We start from the raw sequence: 16636 nt of genomic DNA, 5'->3' as shown, positions 1-16636 counted from the left end.
ACCCGTCGATGTGTGGGGGGGGGGGGAGGAGAGGGAAAGGGGCAATTTAAAAGGGTTCTAGAGCTCCCAGTTGCTGCTGCTGCTGCGGTAGCAGCGGCCGGGAGCCCTGGGCCCTTTCAAATCTCCTGGGCGGGTCACAGGGCTCCTAGGCATAGGCGCCGAGTGAGTGCTGAGCACCCACCAGCAGGCCCCTCCCCCCCCAGTGCCTCCCGCCAGCGGCAGGCCCCACTGATCAGCTTGTCCCCATCCCCTCCCAGTGCCTCCCACCCGCTACCATTGGCTGTTTGACAGCGTGCCGGAAGCGCTGGGGGGAGGGGGAGGAGTGGGAAAAAGCAGGGTGGGGGTGGGCCTGGATGATGCATGGCCCAGATGCCAGGAGTGCCCCTTCCAGCCACTGAGACCCTGCTCTGCAGCCCTGTGTGGTGGCTGCCTGAGAGGGCCTGGCTGGGGAGGTGACTTCCGCTCCCTGCCTGGGTCTCAGGTGCCGGGGTCCTCAGCAGCCGAGCTGGCTTGGGATTGGAAGCTGCCTCCTCCCTAGCCAGGCTCTCTCAGGCAGCTGCCGGGTAGGGCTGCAAAGCAGTGACCAGGAGGGGCCAGCGTTAAAAGCGGCTCCCTCTTGCTCCCTACCTGGACTCCTGTCCGCGAGGGAGAGCGGCAGAACATGCCGGGCGGGGGCAGGCGCAGTGGGAAGACAAAGCATCCCCGTGCAGGTAACATGGGGCAGAGAGAGTGGGGTGGCCCTGCGCTGGGGGAGACACGTGACCTGCCCTTTAGATCATGCCCCCCCACTATGGGGAGGCACCAGTTGTGTATGGGGTGCCCTCAGGGGAGAGGATGGAAAGGGTGGGAATAGGTGGGGCAGGGATGGGACATTGGGGGAAGGAGCCTAGTATGGAGAGTGGAATCGAGCAACTCCTGGGATATCTGGAAGTCAGCGTCTATGCTCCTAGGTGCGTGTGGGATGGTACCGGCGGCGGCAAAAGCAGATGGGCAGACATGTTGAAGCCCTGGCCCTGCCAAAAGAGTGTGACCTGCAGCGCAACTGGCAGCTCACTAGGCACCAATGGGGGTCTATTGATGGTTCTACCCTGGGACCCCGAATTGCTTCTCGGCGGGCCTGAAGAAAGACAGGATACTGCAGGGAGACTTTTCTGGAGCGCTCAGGAACTGGGATTCTCTGTTATCTGCAAGGCAAGGTTTATACTGGCAGAGTCTTGAAGTCATCTGGGGAGTCCCTCTCCATTAGTGCCCTGGTGAGCCAAGATTCTACCTCAAGTTCTTAGGCCACATCTACTAAGAGACCCCAGTCATCTGCCACTATCTGGGTGTCAATGTCATCTGACAGGGGCAGGAAAGAGCATCACTTCAGGGAAGTGACAAGGGACAATCATCTTCTCCAGTGCCTATGAAGCCAAAACACAAGTGTCATCAAACTTCTGACTCATCTTTGGGCTCAGCTTCCTCAGGGCCAAAAGCCTGATATACCTCCTTGGATGCCGCAGTATTGTTTACCAAGTGCCAGCAGTACTTACTGAGTCTATGGACCATGTGCCAGTGCCAGTGCCAGTACCAGTTTTTCAGAACCAATTTTGGCACTGGGTGCCTTGGTACTTACAGCCTTGGTACTGAGTGCCTGAGTACTCAAATCCCCAGTAGCTACTGCCTTCAGACTCGTCATCTCTGAACTGTGTTCCTTCATATCCTGTACCTTGGCATTGGCTATCTTAATACCCAAAGCGTACATGATACCAGGTAATTTAACTGTAGGCCCAGTATCAGAGTCATCTCTGCTTGAGAAGTTGAGAATGGTACTGCCCTTAGTCCAAGCCACCAGCTTCTGAGGGCGTCTCTACACAACAAAGTTAAGTCAGCTTAACTACATTGCTCAGGGCTGTGAAAAACTTCATGTCCTGGATGATGTAATTAAGCCTGCCTAAGACCTGGTGTAGACACTGCTAGGTCACTAGGAGAATTCTTCTGGTGATGGAAGGTCCAGTGATGGAATGACCTCTTCCATTGCTGTAGTGTCTACATTACAGCAGCAATACAAACTTTTTATATCCAAGATGACACCCTATGGAGCCTGCCTTTTTTAGTAGCCATCACATCAGCTCAAAGGGTAGGGCTGATTCAGGCCCTCATGGCAGGCTCCCCGTACAGTGTTTCATGAGGACAGGATCATTCTCAGGCCTCATCCTGATGTCCTGCTCAAAGTTGTTTTAAAATTCCATGTAAACCAATTTATCTAACCTCACTTAACCTTGTAGGGAGCTAAACTTCACACACTTGATGTAGTAAGAACCCTGTCTTTTTACACCGACGAGACCAAACCATTCAAAACACCCCCAGACTGTATGTGGGCTTTGCAGAGATGGTGAAGGATCAGGCAATATCCTCAGAGCTTATCTAAGTGGGTCTCCACCTGTATAAGGACGTGTTACAAGTTAGCCAGGGTACACACACCTAGCCATTGCAGAGCTCATTCCACTAGCACTCAGGCAGTCTCTGCTGCCTGTTTAAAGATAGCACCTTTTTCTGAAAGCTGCTGGGCAGTGAAGGAGAACTCAATCCACAGCTTTGAGTCACGATTCTTTGGCAGAGGCTTCTAGATCAGATACTCACTTTGGTAGGGCTGTCCTGCGTTGTTTAAGAAGGACTTCTGCTACCAACCTCCAAGCAAACAGGTACCTGGCAATTTGTTAGTCACCATGAGTGGAATCTGTGTGGACCATCATTTGAAGAAGAAAGCATAGTAACTTATCTTACAGTTTCAGAGTAGCAGCCGTGTTAGTCTGTATCCGCAAAAAGAACAGGAGTACTTGTGGCACCATAGAATTCTATGCATCCGAAGAAGTGAGCTGTAGCCCACAAAAGCTTATGCTGAAATAAATTTGTTAGTCTCTAAGGTGCCACAAGTACTCCTGTTCTTTTTATCTTACAGTAACTTTTGAGATGTGTTGTCCACATGGATTCCAGGATCCTCCTTCCTTCCTTGCTGTTATGGAGTCCCACTCCTCTGGGATTCTGGATTGGCAAAGGAACTGAGGGATGGTTGGCCCTGTCCCACCCTTTATGCCATCAGATGGGGGTGTGTAGGAGGACATCTATGGTGCAGGCATGGCCCCAACAGACTCTGCTGGCAAAAAGGATCTGAACTTGTATGTGTGAGCTCCATGCACGCCCAGAGTGTGAGGACAACACATCTTAAAGAACCACAGTTACTGTAAGGTAAATAGCCATTCTTTCCTACGAATATGATTTTCACAGAGTCAGAGTCCTTCAGGGTATGCATTCTGTGGTGTTATTTTAATTAGTTCTTAATAAAAATTTATAACTTTTTTTGGCAGACCCCAATGATGTTAAAAACACATAATTAAAAATCTGTTGGTAAAAATGCTAAAGCCTATTTTTAACCAGAAAAATAATTGGCTAAATCTGTGCTAGTCAAAGATTACGATGTGTGATTTTTAGATGTTTCTATTTTTTTCTCTTCCAAACTTGTTAAATTGAAAACATAAAACACATTGAAAATGTCTTTTATCTACTTTGTAGTATAATGTTATCCCAAAATTGAAAATATATTTTAAAAGTATTAACTCTCTGAAAAAAATTAATACCATTATTCTTAAAATACACAATAAGTAGCTTGCTTTTTCAATTCATTCCTTTTGGTTTGTTTGAGTTTTTTGTTTCGTTTTTTGCAGTCTATTGTTAGACCACTAGTTGTCACCCAAGTGCCATCAAAAATGAATGAATAAATAAAAAAATAGGAGTCAGTCATGTTTTCAACATCATTTGGCTCAGACAATGGTGTGACAGATATGGCAATGGCCTGCAATAGCCCAGACAAACCTTACTGAATTAAACTTAAATATCTTAGGAGTTTGCTGCATTAAAAATGCAATGTTTATGTATTATTGTGGGCATGTATGTAATGTCTCTAGGGAGACCTGGCTAATGGACACCTTGCAAAATGCTATGAGCTTCAAAGGACTGTTTGAAACAATGTGAATTTTTGAAGTTAAATAGGTTTCCCAAGAAATCTCTAGGGGGAGATTTATGCAGATATAACCAGCGCTTAATTTGTGCCAGGCCTTCCCAAGGCTGAGCCCTGGCACCTCTGGGCTTGCTGCATAACTTCTAATGTAAAAAAATTACTTGAGCTCCTGCACTAATTGCTTAAGTCCCAGCACCTCTTTCATTACAAATTAAGCACTGAATATAACTCTTCCAATTATGCAAAAACTCAGCCTTTTGAAGCTTTGCCCTGAGGAGGGGACCTGTGTCTGCTGATTACCTGTTTTCTGAAGACAAAAATCAGAGTCCCAACTGTACAAAAGAATGACTCACAGATTCATTGGGGGTGCTTGTTCTGAATTTGTAAACACAGAATAACTCCTTGATGGAGTTTAAAGGACTGACTCCTACCAGATCCCTTGTAGAAGGTGTGTGTGTGTGTGTGTGTTTGAGAGAGAGAGAGAGAGAGATCGATCTCTGGTAAGTGTATTTGCATGCTTGCAGGTTCCTTTATTGTTTTTAAAAGTGTTTTCTCTATAATGCATTTACCTAGGAATAAATATGCTTGCTTAGCAAGAGCTGGGTCGTACCTTAAATGTGGGCAATTATGCTGTTTATAGCTTCTGAGGAAGGAAGACAAAGCAGCCTTGCTGAGGCAATCTGACTTGCTGCAGAATTCACAGCGTAGGCAGGAATCCGTGCAGCCTGGACATACTCCAGTTGGGGGGGGGGGGAGAGACACACGTCTCCACTCAAGAGAGGCGACAGCTGGGGAGTCAAAAGCTGAAGAGTTGGGTGCACTTGGTGAACCACAGAGGCAGAACACAGGGGCAGTTGCCCTGAACTGTGACAAATGGGTCCCCCCAACCGTGTTGGTCGTTAACATGTTCTTTAGTCCCCACATGTGGATATGCCATAGCAACAGATGGAAAGTATGTGAATAGCTATTAAGAGTCCAGCTTCTGTTTTAATCCACTCTGCAGTGCCTACATGTGGACATACCACAGGAATGTTTGGGAAGCATGTGGTTAGATATTGGAACACATAAATAGTAGGGGTAGGAATTACAGTGATAGCCCTGCAAACAATGTGGTGAAGAACATCAAAACAGGCCTTAGAACACCTTTTGTAAAAAAGTAAATGATTTCCAGTTGAGATATTGCTGTTCATAAAAGTATTCCTAGAAAAATCACCTCAGAAATGTCCACTCCAATTTCAGCTCCTGAGTGATAGTGGGCATTGTTAGTGCTGCTGTTCTTGGAGCTCCTGTGTATTCTGAGACTGTAGCTTGTGATTCGGCAGATGGACAATGTTACACATAAACAAAGACCACAGGCTCAGTTCGGTGGCGAAGGCTCCATCCTAGTGCCCTGTCCAAGAGGTTACAGGTACACTCACTCATGTATGTCTGTGACAAGGTGTGATGGGATATACAAACCCCACACTGCGAGACAAGGGGTTAAGAAACTACTGGGACCAGCCAGCCCCACTCTGCCACACCTGTAGCAAATGCACGAACTGGAGGACAATTTAAAAGACAGAGGAGCGGCTCATTTGTTGGCAAAGCAGGAAAGAGAGCAAACTTGCTGCCAGAGGTGACAAGCTGGGGGAAGGCAGAATCTCTCCCTAAACAACTGCCCAGAGATTGGAAGGACCTATGGGAAAGCAGAATTATAATTCATGTAAGTAAATGAGACTGGCCAGAGCTGGCTTTTCCCCTTTGTCCAGTCTCTGTCTATCCCCTGGGACTTGCAAATCAGTAGGTGGAGGAGTAAATGAACCTTATCTACTAGAATGAGTAAAAACCTCCATACATTGGTGAAATAAAATCTCATTTCAGAGTTGAGGTAGAAAAATCCTAATTCTAGGGGAGGAGTAAACCCCTCCCTTTTTTCCTCCAGAGGAGGGGGGGGATAACAAAACCCCCTATTTCAGTGAAGTGGGGCAATGGGAAAAAAACCTATTTCAGGGGGAAAGAGAAGGAAAAACCCTATATGGAGGGAGGATGAGTAAAGAAAACTATTTTGGGGGTAAAATAACCCTCTTTTGGAGAGAAGTGTAAATTTTTTTCCATTTTGGGGGTCAAAATGGGGGAAAGTGTTTGGGGGGAGGTGTAAAAAATCCTTATTACAGGGAGGAAGAGGAACCCTGCCTTACTTCTAGAGTAAGTGTTTAAAAAAAAACAACCTATTTGAGGATTGAGGGATTTACCATTTCAAATTCATTCTAAAAATGAAAACTGAATGTTTTGAATATACTTTAAAACTGCTAAAATGAAAAAACTCTGCTACAAACTTAACTGTGGAGTTGCTCCAGCTCTGGCATAATAGCCGTCTCCTTCAACAGTAGTCACACCGCTAAAGTCTGGGCTTCCACTAATGCATGTTTCTGGCCCGCATGCATGCTAACGTGCACTGCCACTCTCAAAGGAGAAGATGCCAGTGATGGCAGAGACAGCAGTTCTGAGAGCTCTCACTGAACCAGAACCATTGGACTAGGACTGCTGGAATTTTCTGGGCCAAGGCATGGTCAATAGGGAAACAAATTCCCAGCAAATGAAGGATTAAGCAAATGATAAAATCTACTTACTTAGCTGTAACATCCCCAGTCAAGGAGAGATGTCCAGCTTAACTCACGGCTGCCCAGTCGAAGCTGCCTGGCCTCACGCAGCTAGAAGGAAACATGCATGAAGGGCACAGAGAAGTCAGTCTCCAAGGAGGCAGACACCCCAAAAGAGTAGACAAAATAGGTTTCCAAAACACAATGCTGAGGACATCTGGTTTGGCAAATGTGAGAGAACAAGGCACTCATCCAAATTCTGGTCCAATGGACTCTAGCTATGTAATCATTCTCTCTCTCTCTCTCTCTTCCCCTCCACTCCACCATGCTTTTCATCACTTGTTCCTTGGTGTTACTGACCCACGCTCATAGTGCATACCTTGCCTTTAATGGGGCTCAGCTTGGCAGGGCTGCAGAGCGGGACCAGCCCTTGATGCTCCTAGTGCTGCTGACCCAGCCTAATGGTTCATTTGATATATAGCCCTAAGATGAGCTATTGAGGACCCCCATAAGACATGAGGAGGTGGATGCTGCTGGGACAGCCCTACAGGCACATGCAGAATTGCTGTCTGCTAGTGGAGGTCTCTAAAGAATAAACATGGACTTGACTGGCTTAAACTCCACCAGAGAGGTCCTTTGGGGCCATCTGCCTGTCCCAAGTCAGGATAAAGGAGGAGGGTTGGGCGTGGGGCTAGCAACTCCACCTCGTAAAAAATCAACCTGCTACAGAAACGCCAACAATAGAGACAACAGAGACTTTTACCCCGGAAAAAGAACGGTCTTCAACTCGAAGATGCATGACGCTGGGTGGTAAAAGCCGTGAGGAAGCCACTAAGCCGATTACCCTTCTTGCAACCAGGAGGATTACCATAGGCACATGGAACGTGAGGACCATGTATGAGTCAGGAAAGACAGCGCAGGTTGCAGCTGAGATGAGGAGCAACAACCGGACCCTATTAGGCATTAGCGAGACAAGATGGACGCAAGCGGGACAGAGATGACTGTTGACAGGAGAGCTGTTGCTGTATTCAGGACATGAAGAGAGCGACACACCCCACACACAGGGAGTAGGCTTCATGTTGTCCAAGCAGGCATAGAGAGCACTGATTGGTTGGGAGGCACATGGTCCCAGGATCATCACAGCTTCCTTCAGAACTAAAATGAAGAGGATTAAGATGAATGTTGTTCAGTGCTACGCTCCAACTAATGACAGCGAAGAGGAGGACAAAGATTATTTTTACAACAGACTCCAGAAAATATTAGAGATTCTCCCAGACAAAGACATCATCATCCTTATGGGAGACTTTAATGCCAAAATTGGACCTGACAACACAGGATATGAACAAGTCATGGGGACCCACACTCTGGGAGAGATGAGTGAGAATGGAGAGAGATATGTGGATCTGTGTGCACTTAACAACCTGGTCATAGGAGGTAGCATCTTTCCTCACAAGCGGATCCACACGAGTACCTGGGTATCACCAGCAGGTATGACAGAAAATCAGATCGATCATGTCTGCATTAGCAAGAAGTTCAGAAGATCCTTGCAGGACGTTAGAGTTAGAAGAGGAGCAGATGCGGCGTCCGACCATCACTTAGTGGTGGCCAGATTGAAGCTGAAGCTGAAAAAGAACTGGACAGACGCGTCAGACAGAAGAGTGAAGTACAACGTCAGCCTTCTGAAGGACCATAAGACCAAGGAAGATTTTGGAATGACGCTGAAGAATAAGTTTTCAGTATTACAGGATCGGTCTGAGGAAGAGGAAGACAGTGTACTAAACAGATGGCAGAAAGTGAGAGACACACTTAGGTCAGTATACCAGGAAGTGCTTGGAATTAAGAAACACCAGCAGAAAGAGTGGATCACAGCAGAGACCTTGATCAAGATAGAAGACAGAAAGAAGAAGAAGGCAGCAGTCAATAACAGCAGGACTAGAGCAGCAAAGGCCAAAGCTCAAAAAGAGTATGCTGAAGCCCATAGAGCAGTGAAGAGGAATATCAGGAAGGACAAGAGAATATGTGGATGAACTTGCAGAAGCGGATCAGGCAGCATACAGCAGTAATATGAAACAGCTGTATGATACTACCAAGCGACTGTCTGGAAAGCAAGCCAGAACGTCCCGTTAAAGACAAGCAGGGAAAGTCTATAACAGGAATAGAACAACAGATGAACAGACGGGCGGAGCACTTTGAGGAACTCCTGAACAGACCAGCATCACCAAATCCACCAGATATCAACCCAGCCAACGAGGACCTCCCAATTAATTGCAATAAACCAACCAGAGATGAGATCAGAAAAGCCATGACCATGATGAAGAATAGGAAGGCAGCTGGACCCGATGACATCCCAGCAGAGGCCCTGAAAGCAGACCTGGATGCTTCAGTGGAAATGCTGTACCCCCTCTTTGAGAAGATATGGGAAGAAGTAGTGATTCCGGTAGACTGGAAAGAGGGATATCTCATCAAAATCCCCAAGAAAGGAGATCTTAGCAACTGTGCCAATTATAGAGGAATCACACTCCTGTCGGTGCCAGGGAAGGTCTTCAACTGAGTCCTCTTAGAGAGGATGAAGGATGCCGTCGATCCACAGCTACGAGATGAACAGGCAGGTTTCCGGCATAATAGATCATGCACGGACCAGATAGCAACGCTTCGCATCATAGTCGATCAGTCTATGGAGTGGAACTCCTCGTTGTACATCAACTTTGTTGATTATGAGAAAGCGTTGGATAGCGTGGATCGAGAGACCCTCTGGAAGCTCCTTCGGCACTATGGCATCCCAGCAAAGGTGGTCAACCTGATCAAGAACTCATATGACGGTATACACTGTAGAGTGATCCATGGAGGGCAGCTTACTAACAGCTTCCAGGTGCAAACTGGAGTCAGGCAAGGATGCTTGTTGTCACCACTTCTCTTTCTCCTCGTCAATCAATTGGATTATGAAGACATCCACTGGATTCTGTTCCTACACTCGTAAGTGGACGTTGTGGACCCAGCTTGATGACCTGGACTTGGCTGACGACCTTGCACTCCTTTCGCACAGTAAACAGCAGATGCAAGAGAAGACCAACGTAGTGGCAGCCACGTCATCACAGGTTGGCCTCAACATTCACAAGGACAAGACCAAGATCCTTAGGATTAACTCCACCAGCAATGACCCAGTCACACTGAATGGAAGCCCCCTGGAAGAAGTGCAGTCCTTCACCTACCTAGGTAGCATCATTGACCAGCAGTGTGGCACAGATGCAGACATCAAAATAAGGATTGGTAAGGCAAGAGCAGCCTTCTTACAGCTCAAGAACATCTGGAGCTCCAGAGAGCTGTCTTTGGCAATAAAAATTCGACTGTTCAACTCCAATGTGAAATCAGTCCTACTGTATGGAGCTGAAACCTGGAGGACAACCAAAACAACCATCAGGAAGATCCAGACCTTCATTAATAGCTGCTTCAGAAGGATTCTCCAGATCCTCTGGCCAGACACCATCAGTAACATCCACCTCTTGGAGAGGACCTGTCAACTCCCAGCAGAGGAAGAAATCAGAAGGAGAAGGTAGGGTTGGATAGGACATACACTACGTAAGCAGCCAACTAACATCACCAGACAGGCACTGCAGTGGAACCCCCAAGGCAAGCAGAAAAGAGGCCGTCCAAGAAACACCTGGTGACGCGACCTTCAGGATGATAGCAAAACAATGGGCTATACCTGGAACCAGCTAGAGCGAATGGCCCAGGATAGAGGACTCTGGAGATCTGTGGTTGGTGACCCATACCCCGATTGGGGTGACGGGCATGAGTGAGTGAATGAGTTGACTGGCTTAATTCTGAGTTTTAACAGACTTTCCATTCTCTTCTAGTTGGCCTCCCTCTTTTGGGATGCAGTGGAGTGTGATGTGGGACCTGAAGGGATGCTTGACTGTGTTTGGTGCCTGCCTCAGGCACATGTTTGAAGCTTAGAGAGGCTGTAGGGGGCCAGAGTACTAACAACAAAAGTTGCTCTTGACAAAGTGGCAAGCCCCTTTCAGTGGCTGGGTCTTCACTTCCCCACCTCTTCCCCTTTCAGTCAAGGTGCTGGGCTATGCCCACAGAATCCAATGCCATTGGTGCATTATGGGTGATTTTGTTGTCTGTAGCTAGTTGCCGCCACTGGGTTCCTTGTTGCCCAGTGCCTGCTCTTGGAGAGGCCATTTTCTGATTCCTAGGAGCTGGCCATGTTGGATAGAGCATGCTTCAGTGACATCACAGTCAGGGGCGGCTCCAGGCCCCAGCACGCCAAGCGCGTGCTTGGGGCGGCAAGCCGTGGGGAGCGCTCTGCTGGTGCTGCGAGGGTGGCAGGCAGGCTGCCCTCCTTGACTTGCCTCCGGAGGGTCCGCTGGTCTCGCAGCTTCGGCGGACCTCCCGCAAGTGTGCCTGCGGAGGGTCTGCTGGTCCTGCAGCTTCGGACCATCTGCAGGCAAGCAGCGGAGGGCAGCCTGCCTGCCGTGCTTGGGGCGGCAAAATTCCTAGAGCCTCCCCATATCACAGTAAAGCATAGCTGAATCATGGGCACAGTGACATGGCATTGTGATGCCCACCCACCCCAGGGACTTGATTCAATGACCACTTCTACCCACTGTTGTCTTTCTGTATTTCCTTGTCACCAACATCAGCTTTGGGGTTGCATCTCTTTCCTTCTGGCTGCTGTCATTTCACTTCTGAACCACCGTGTGCGCCCCAGTGGAGTTTTGTCTTGCACGTATTTTCTCTTACACCTTGAAATCAGGGAGCTGAATGAGCTGGTGCCCACTTCTCCACTTGCCTTCTCCTTGTGTTGAAGGATGGACAGTGTGGTTGGAACTGTGTTGGAGTATTTTCTGGGACCGTTGTGCCACGTTTTGCATTATTTTTCCAGAGGCCACGTTTCTTGTAGAAACATGATTTTTGGTTGTATAATAAAATTACTAGCATGACTAGATGACCTAACCTAACCATGACAATGAAAATTAGAAGTTCCCCAGGTTTCTACATCTCTAAAAAGACAGCATCAAGACAGCAGCAGAATGCCAGTCAGTGTGAAAGTGATAGACATTGATATATGGTGAATTCAGGCAGGGTTCCTTAAAAGTATCTTTTGATTTTGTGAGCCACAGAAGATGTCCAACTCAATGCAGATTAGAAGGGCTGAATTTTCAGAAAGCAGGTGCTCTTTATTTTCTGAAAATCAGACTCATTTATATCTCTGACAATTTGGGCAGTCTCTGATTAAGGTACGAAATATCATTAGTGATTATGAAAATCTTGAATAATGGATATTTGCAAACAATGCAAGAACTTTCTCTCCGGCATTTTCTTAATTTCTTTTACAATAAACAGCTTTAGAAACTGAAAAGTCATAAGATGCTCAACCTAAAGCACAGCTGGCCATAAATCAGGATGGTTTTACCCTGAAATTTATCTTTTTCCAAATGAAAGTCAGCTTCCCTTAATCATGGGGACTCTTTCTGTAGTGTATTTTGGGATTAATTGAAAAGAAGGAAATTGGTTCTCTGTTTTTTCTCACGTTGGAACACAACCATTCCTCTCTGTATAATCCCAGTTTATCAGATTTTAAAATGCATAAAAATGGAAAGATCATACATGTGTTACAGAAAGCAGTTCAGATATCAGGATTAAGTTGTATTTATGTGGCATTATCTGTAGTAGTAAAGTAGAAGCTTTTGGAATGCTATGGGAAAGTACAATTTCTATCACAGCTACAGTATCTTTAAATAGCTCCTTTGCAGCAATAGCTTCTCTATAGACTGGTAGTCCAATGATATTAAAAGTGGATATTTATACAAAAACTGTCTGAGAAACTAATAGACTTTTTTAGGTCTACATATAGAAATTCAGTAAGCCATTTCTGCTCGTCTTTACACCCATGTAAATTGGTGTACTTCAGATTTGCTGTAGTATGAAGGAGAGCAGAATTTGGCCCAGAGTATTTAAAATATTGTTGCATGATACATGGGGACGCTTTCAGCCAGGCTACATTTTTGCTAGTGTGAAATGGCAGCACCCTCAGCCAAGACAAGGGGCAAGTTCTCATGTTGGGTATCTGAGGCATGGGGTGCCTGGGGATAGGTGTTCTAATATGGCTCATTGGATGCTTACAATACTTCAACATTTTTCTTCTCTCAGGTTTTGTGGTTCCACCCTCACCTGGGTCTCATCCTCTCTCTCTAGTTGGTCTTAGTGTTTTATTAGATGGGTCATTCTCCATCTAACTTTCCCGGGGGCCCCAGAGAATGCACATCATTGGCCCCCTTTTTCCTCTGTCTGCCCTTCATCGCTAGGCTCTCTTATTTGCTTGCACAACCTCAACGAAAAATTTTTTTGAGTCACTGTAAAATTATCTCTCTGTACTTGGGACATGGCTCCCTCCAACCAAACCTACACTAGGAGGTGTCAGATGCATGTCCAGCCAGCCCCTTAAGCACAACATTTGCAAAACCGAGCTCTTGATCTTTTCCCATCAGTCTTCTTTCCCCTTTATGACAATGGAACCTACCCCAGCTTACATAGGCTTGTAATTGGACTCTCCCCTCTCTAGATCCACATATCCAGACAGGATTAAAATCTTGCAACCTCTTCCCACAACAACATTTCTAAAATCCAGGGATCTGTAGCCTGGATGTCCCTCACAAAAAAGAACCACACCACAGCTGCACAGTCATTGGTATATGCAAAGACCTTTGCGAATCATCATGGGGAGGAAGATAAATTTAAAGGTGAGAGGCAATGTGAAAATTCTCTCAGCTTTGAATTTGATCAATGTATCCGCAGGATTATGGAGACAAATGGCAACAGAAGTTGCATGGGCAGTGGCTTGATGAGGAGTGGTGGTTTGGTCTGTACTTTGTGTGACCAGGTATGGGTTTCACTCATTAAATTTCTCACAGATGATATGACAATTGTTTCACCTTTAAGTTTTATCTGCCTATTTATCTCCATTACGATAGACAGGCTTACACGTGTGGGTGAGGTGGAGGGACCTTTTAAATCCTCCTCACAGAAGAGTCTTACTCCTCCCATATAAGGGTTTTTAACACTCCTCCCTGATATAGGGTATTTTTTATTCAACTTCCCAAAATAGGGTTTTTGCTCCTTCACTGACATAAGGGGATTTTTATTTCCCCATGTAATAGGCTTTCTTAAAAAACCACAACTCCTGAGAAATGTGAGGTTTGTTACTATATCTTGAAACATTTTTTTTTAAAAACTCCCTAATATTTTTAAATCCCTCCACCTCTCTCCCGTGTGTATATACATATACACACATCCATTTTCCCTAAGCTGAAAAGAGTTATGAGCAAAATTGACTGGGAGGAAAAATCTAAACAAAAAACAATGGGAAAGATCATTTGAAGTCATTTAAGAAAAATTTAATAGATATCAAAAACCCAATTGTCCAATGATGGAAAGAAGATGGTTACTTTAAAACTGCAGTTGTTAAGAAGGGAAGTGAAAACAGAGGAGACTAAAGAGAAGCAAAAGGCATTGGAATATCTATAAACAGTAGGGTTAGGACAACAAAAGAATTTGTAAATATATTAGGAACAAATCAAATTCCAGTAATAGTGTCAATTCCTTACAAGATAGTGATGATAAAATTGTCAATGATGCAGAAAAAACAGAGTTAAATAAATATTTCAGTTCTGTATTTGAAAAGAAGTCTGATGGTGTATTTATATCTTACAGTGTAATTACTATTTCAACAGTAATTAAAGAGGATGTTAAAAAGAAACTGCTACCACTAAACATTTTTACATCTGCAGGACTGGATAATTGGCATTCAAAAATTTTAAAAAGGAGTTGACCAAGGAGCTCTCTGAACCACTGATGTACTTTTCCAATATTTCAAAAGTTTATTAAATATCAACAAGTACTAGGAAAAAAACTATTCTTGGGCCAAGATTTTAAAAAGCATAAACAGGATGACCTGGATAATTATAGACCAGTGAGGTTACCATCAATCCTGGGCCAAGTCAGGCTCAACGGGAAGTGATCAATGGCTCCATGTCTAGTTGACAGCTGGTATCAACCTGAGTGCCCCAAGGGTCGATCCTGGGGCCGGTTTTGTTCAATATCTTCATTAATGATCTGGAGGATGGCATGGACTGCACCCTCAGCAAGTTTGTAGATGACACTAAACTGGGAGGAGTGGCAGATATGCTGGAGGGTAGAGATAGGATACAGAGGGACCTAAACAAATTAGAGGATTGGGCCAAAAGAAATCTGATGAGGTTCAACAAGGAGAAGTGCAGAGTCCTGCACTTAGGATGGAAGAATCCCATGCACTGTTACAGACTAGGGACTGAATGTCTCGGCAGCAGTTCTGCAGAAAAGGACTGAGGGGCTACAGTGGACGAGAAGCTGAATATGAGTCACTGTGCCCTTGTTGCCAAGAAGGCCAACAGCATTTTGGGCTGTATAAGTAGGGGCATTGCCAGCAGATTGAGGGACGTAATCATTCCCCTCTATTCGGCATTGGTGAGGCCTCATCTGGAGTACTGTGTCCAGTTTTGGGCCCCACACTACAAGAAGGATGTGGAAAAATTGGGAAGAGTCCAGCCGAGGGCAACAAAAATGATTAGGGGGCTGGAGCACATGACTTATGAAGCAAGGCTGAGGGAACTGGGAAGAGAAGAATGAGGGAGGATTTGATAGCTGCTTTCAATTACCTGAAAGGAGGTTCCAAAAAGGATGGATCTAGACTGTTCTCAGTGGTACCAGATGACAGAACAATGAGTAATGGTCTCAAGTTGCAGTAGGGGAGGTTTAGGTTGGATATTAGAAAAAACTTTTTTCACTAGGAGGGTGGTGAAGCACTGGAATGGGTTACCTAGGAAGGTGATGGAATCTCTTTCCTTAGAGGTTTTTAAGGTCAGGCTTGCACTTGCCGCCGCTTCCAGCAGCTCCCATTGGGCTGGAGCAGCAAACCGTGGCCACTGGGAACCACGATCGGCCGAACCTGCGGACGCGACAGGTAAACAAACCGACCGATCTGCCAAGGGCTTTCCCGCACAAGCAGTGGAACAAGTTTGGGAGCCGCTGAATTAGAGAATGGTATTATAATTAATATGAATTAATGTTTTATGAAGAGATTTAAAAATAGATCTTGGGTAAAATTTTCAAAGGTACCTAATGGCTAGATATTTAAAGGTATTAAGATGTCTAGTGGGATTTTTCCAAAGTGTCTAGACATCTACCAGTGGGAATTAGGTACCTTAGTCCAGATCCATAAAGGGAGTTAGGTGCCTAAGCACCAGTTTTAGGCTTCACTGTGATCCGTGCATGGCTGCTCAGCACCTAAGTTTTTGCAGTAAAAGTTTCAGATGCTCCTAAGGTTCTGCCTCTGGGCATCTGCACTCAGCCTCATTCTAAGCATCCAGGATCCTATCTGCTGTCCAAGTCTCAGAGTACAATCTAGACTAGTGAGCAACAGTGTGACCACACCCTGTAACCTTGAGTGCCTTATGATGCCTTGCTGAAAAAGCTCCCACCTTGGCCACTCACAACAGCCTTCCAGCATGCAAACCATACCCTGAGAGTGTGTGTGCATGTGTGTGTAACTGCAGCCTTCCAGCCTCAAGTGGATTGCAGTATGGCTATCACCAGCCTTGGTTATACTGAAGCGTGACCACAACACACCTGCATTCTTAGATTTCCCCCCAGAAATGTATGCCCTGCAGTGCTCAGCCTTGTCCAGGACAATACAAGTTTTTCCTTTATTAGAAATAATATGCATACAAATTGCCACCCCCAATGGAGTTTCCCAGACACACTTCAATTTAAACACACTGGATTAGGTAAAACAAGTGTATTAACTACAAATATTAAGTGAATACAAGAATGAGATACAAAAGTCAGAAATGGTTACAAGAAAAATAAAGATAAAATGCAACCGATGCCTAAATTAAAACACTATTATACATTCAAAGCAAAGTTTTCTCAGCACATGCTTTCAGCAGTCTTACTGACCCAATTTCTTAGGTCAGGACCCCTTTCCCCAAGTATCCAAAAAATGCTTACTTTGTCTTGT

The sequence above is a fragment of the Gopherus evgoodei genome, chromosome 10 (assembly GCF_007399415.2).
Source record: "Gopherus evgoodei ecotype Sinaloan lineage chromosome 10, rGopEvg1_v1.p, whole genome shotgun sequence".
NCBI classification, from domain to species: domain Eukaryota; kingdom Metazoa; phylum Chordata; order Testudines; family Testudinidae; genus Gopherus; species Gopherus evgoodei.
Note: the sequence above shows the minus strand (reverse complement) of the source record.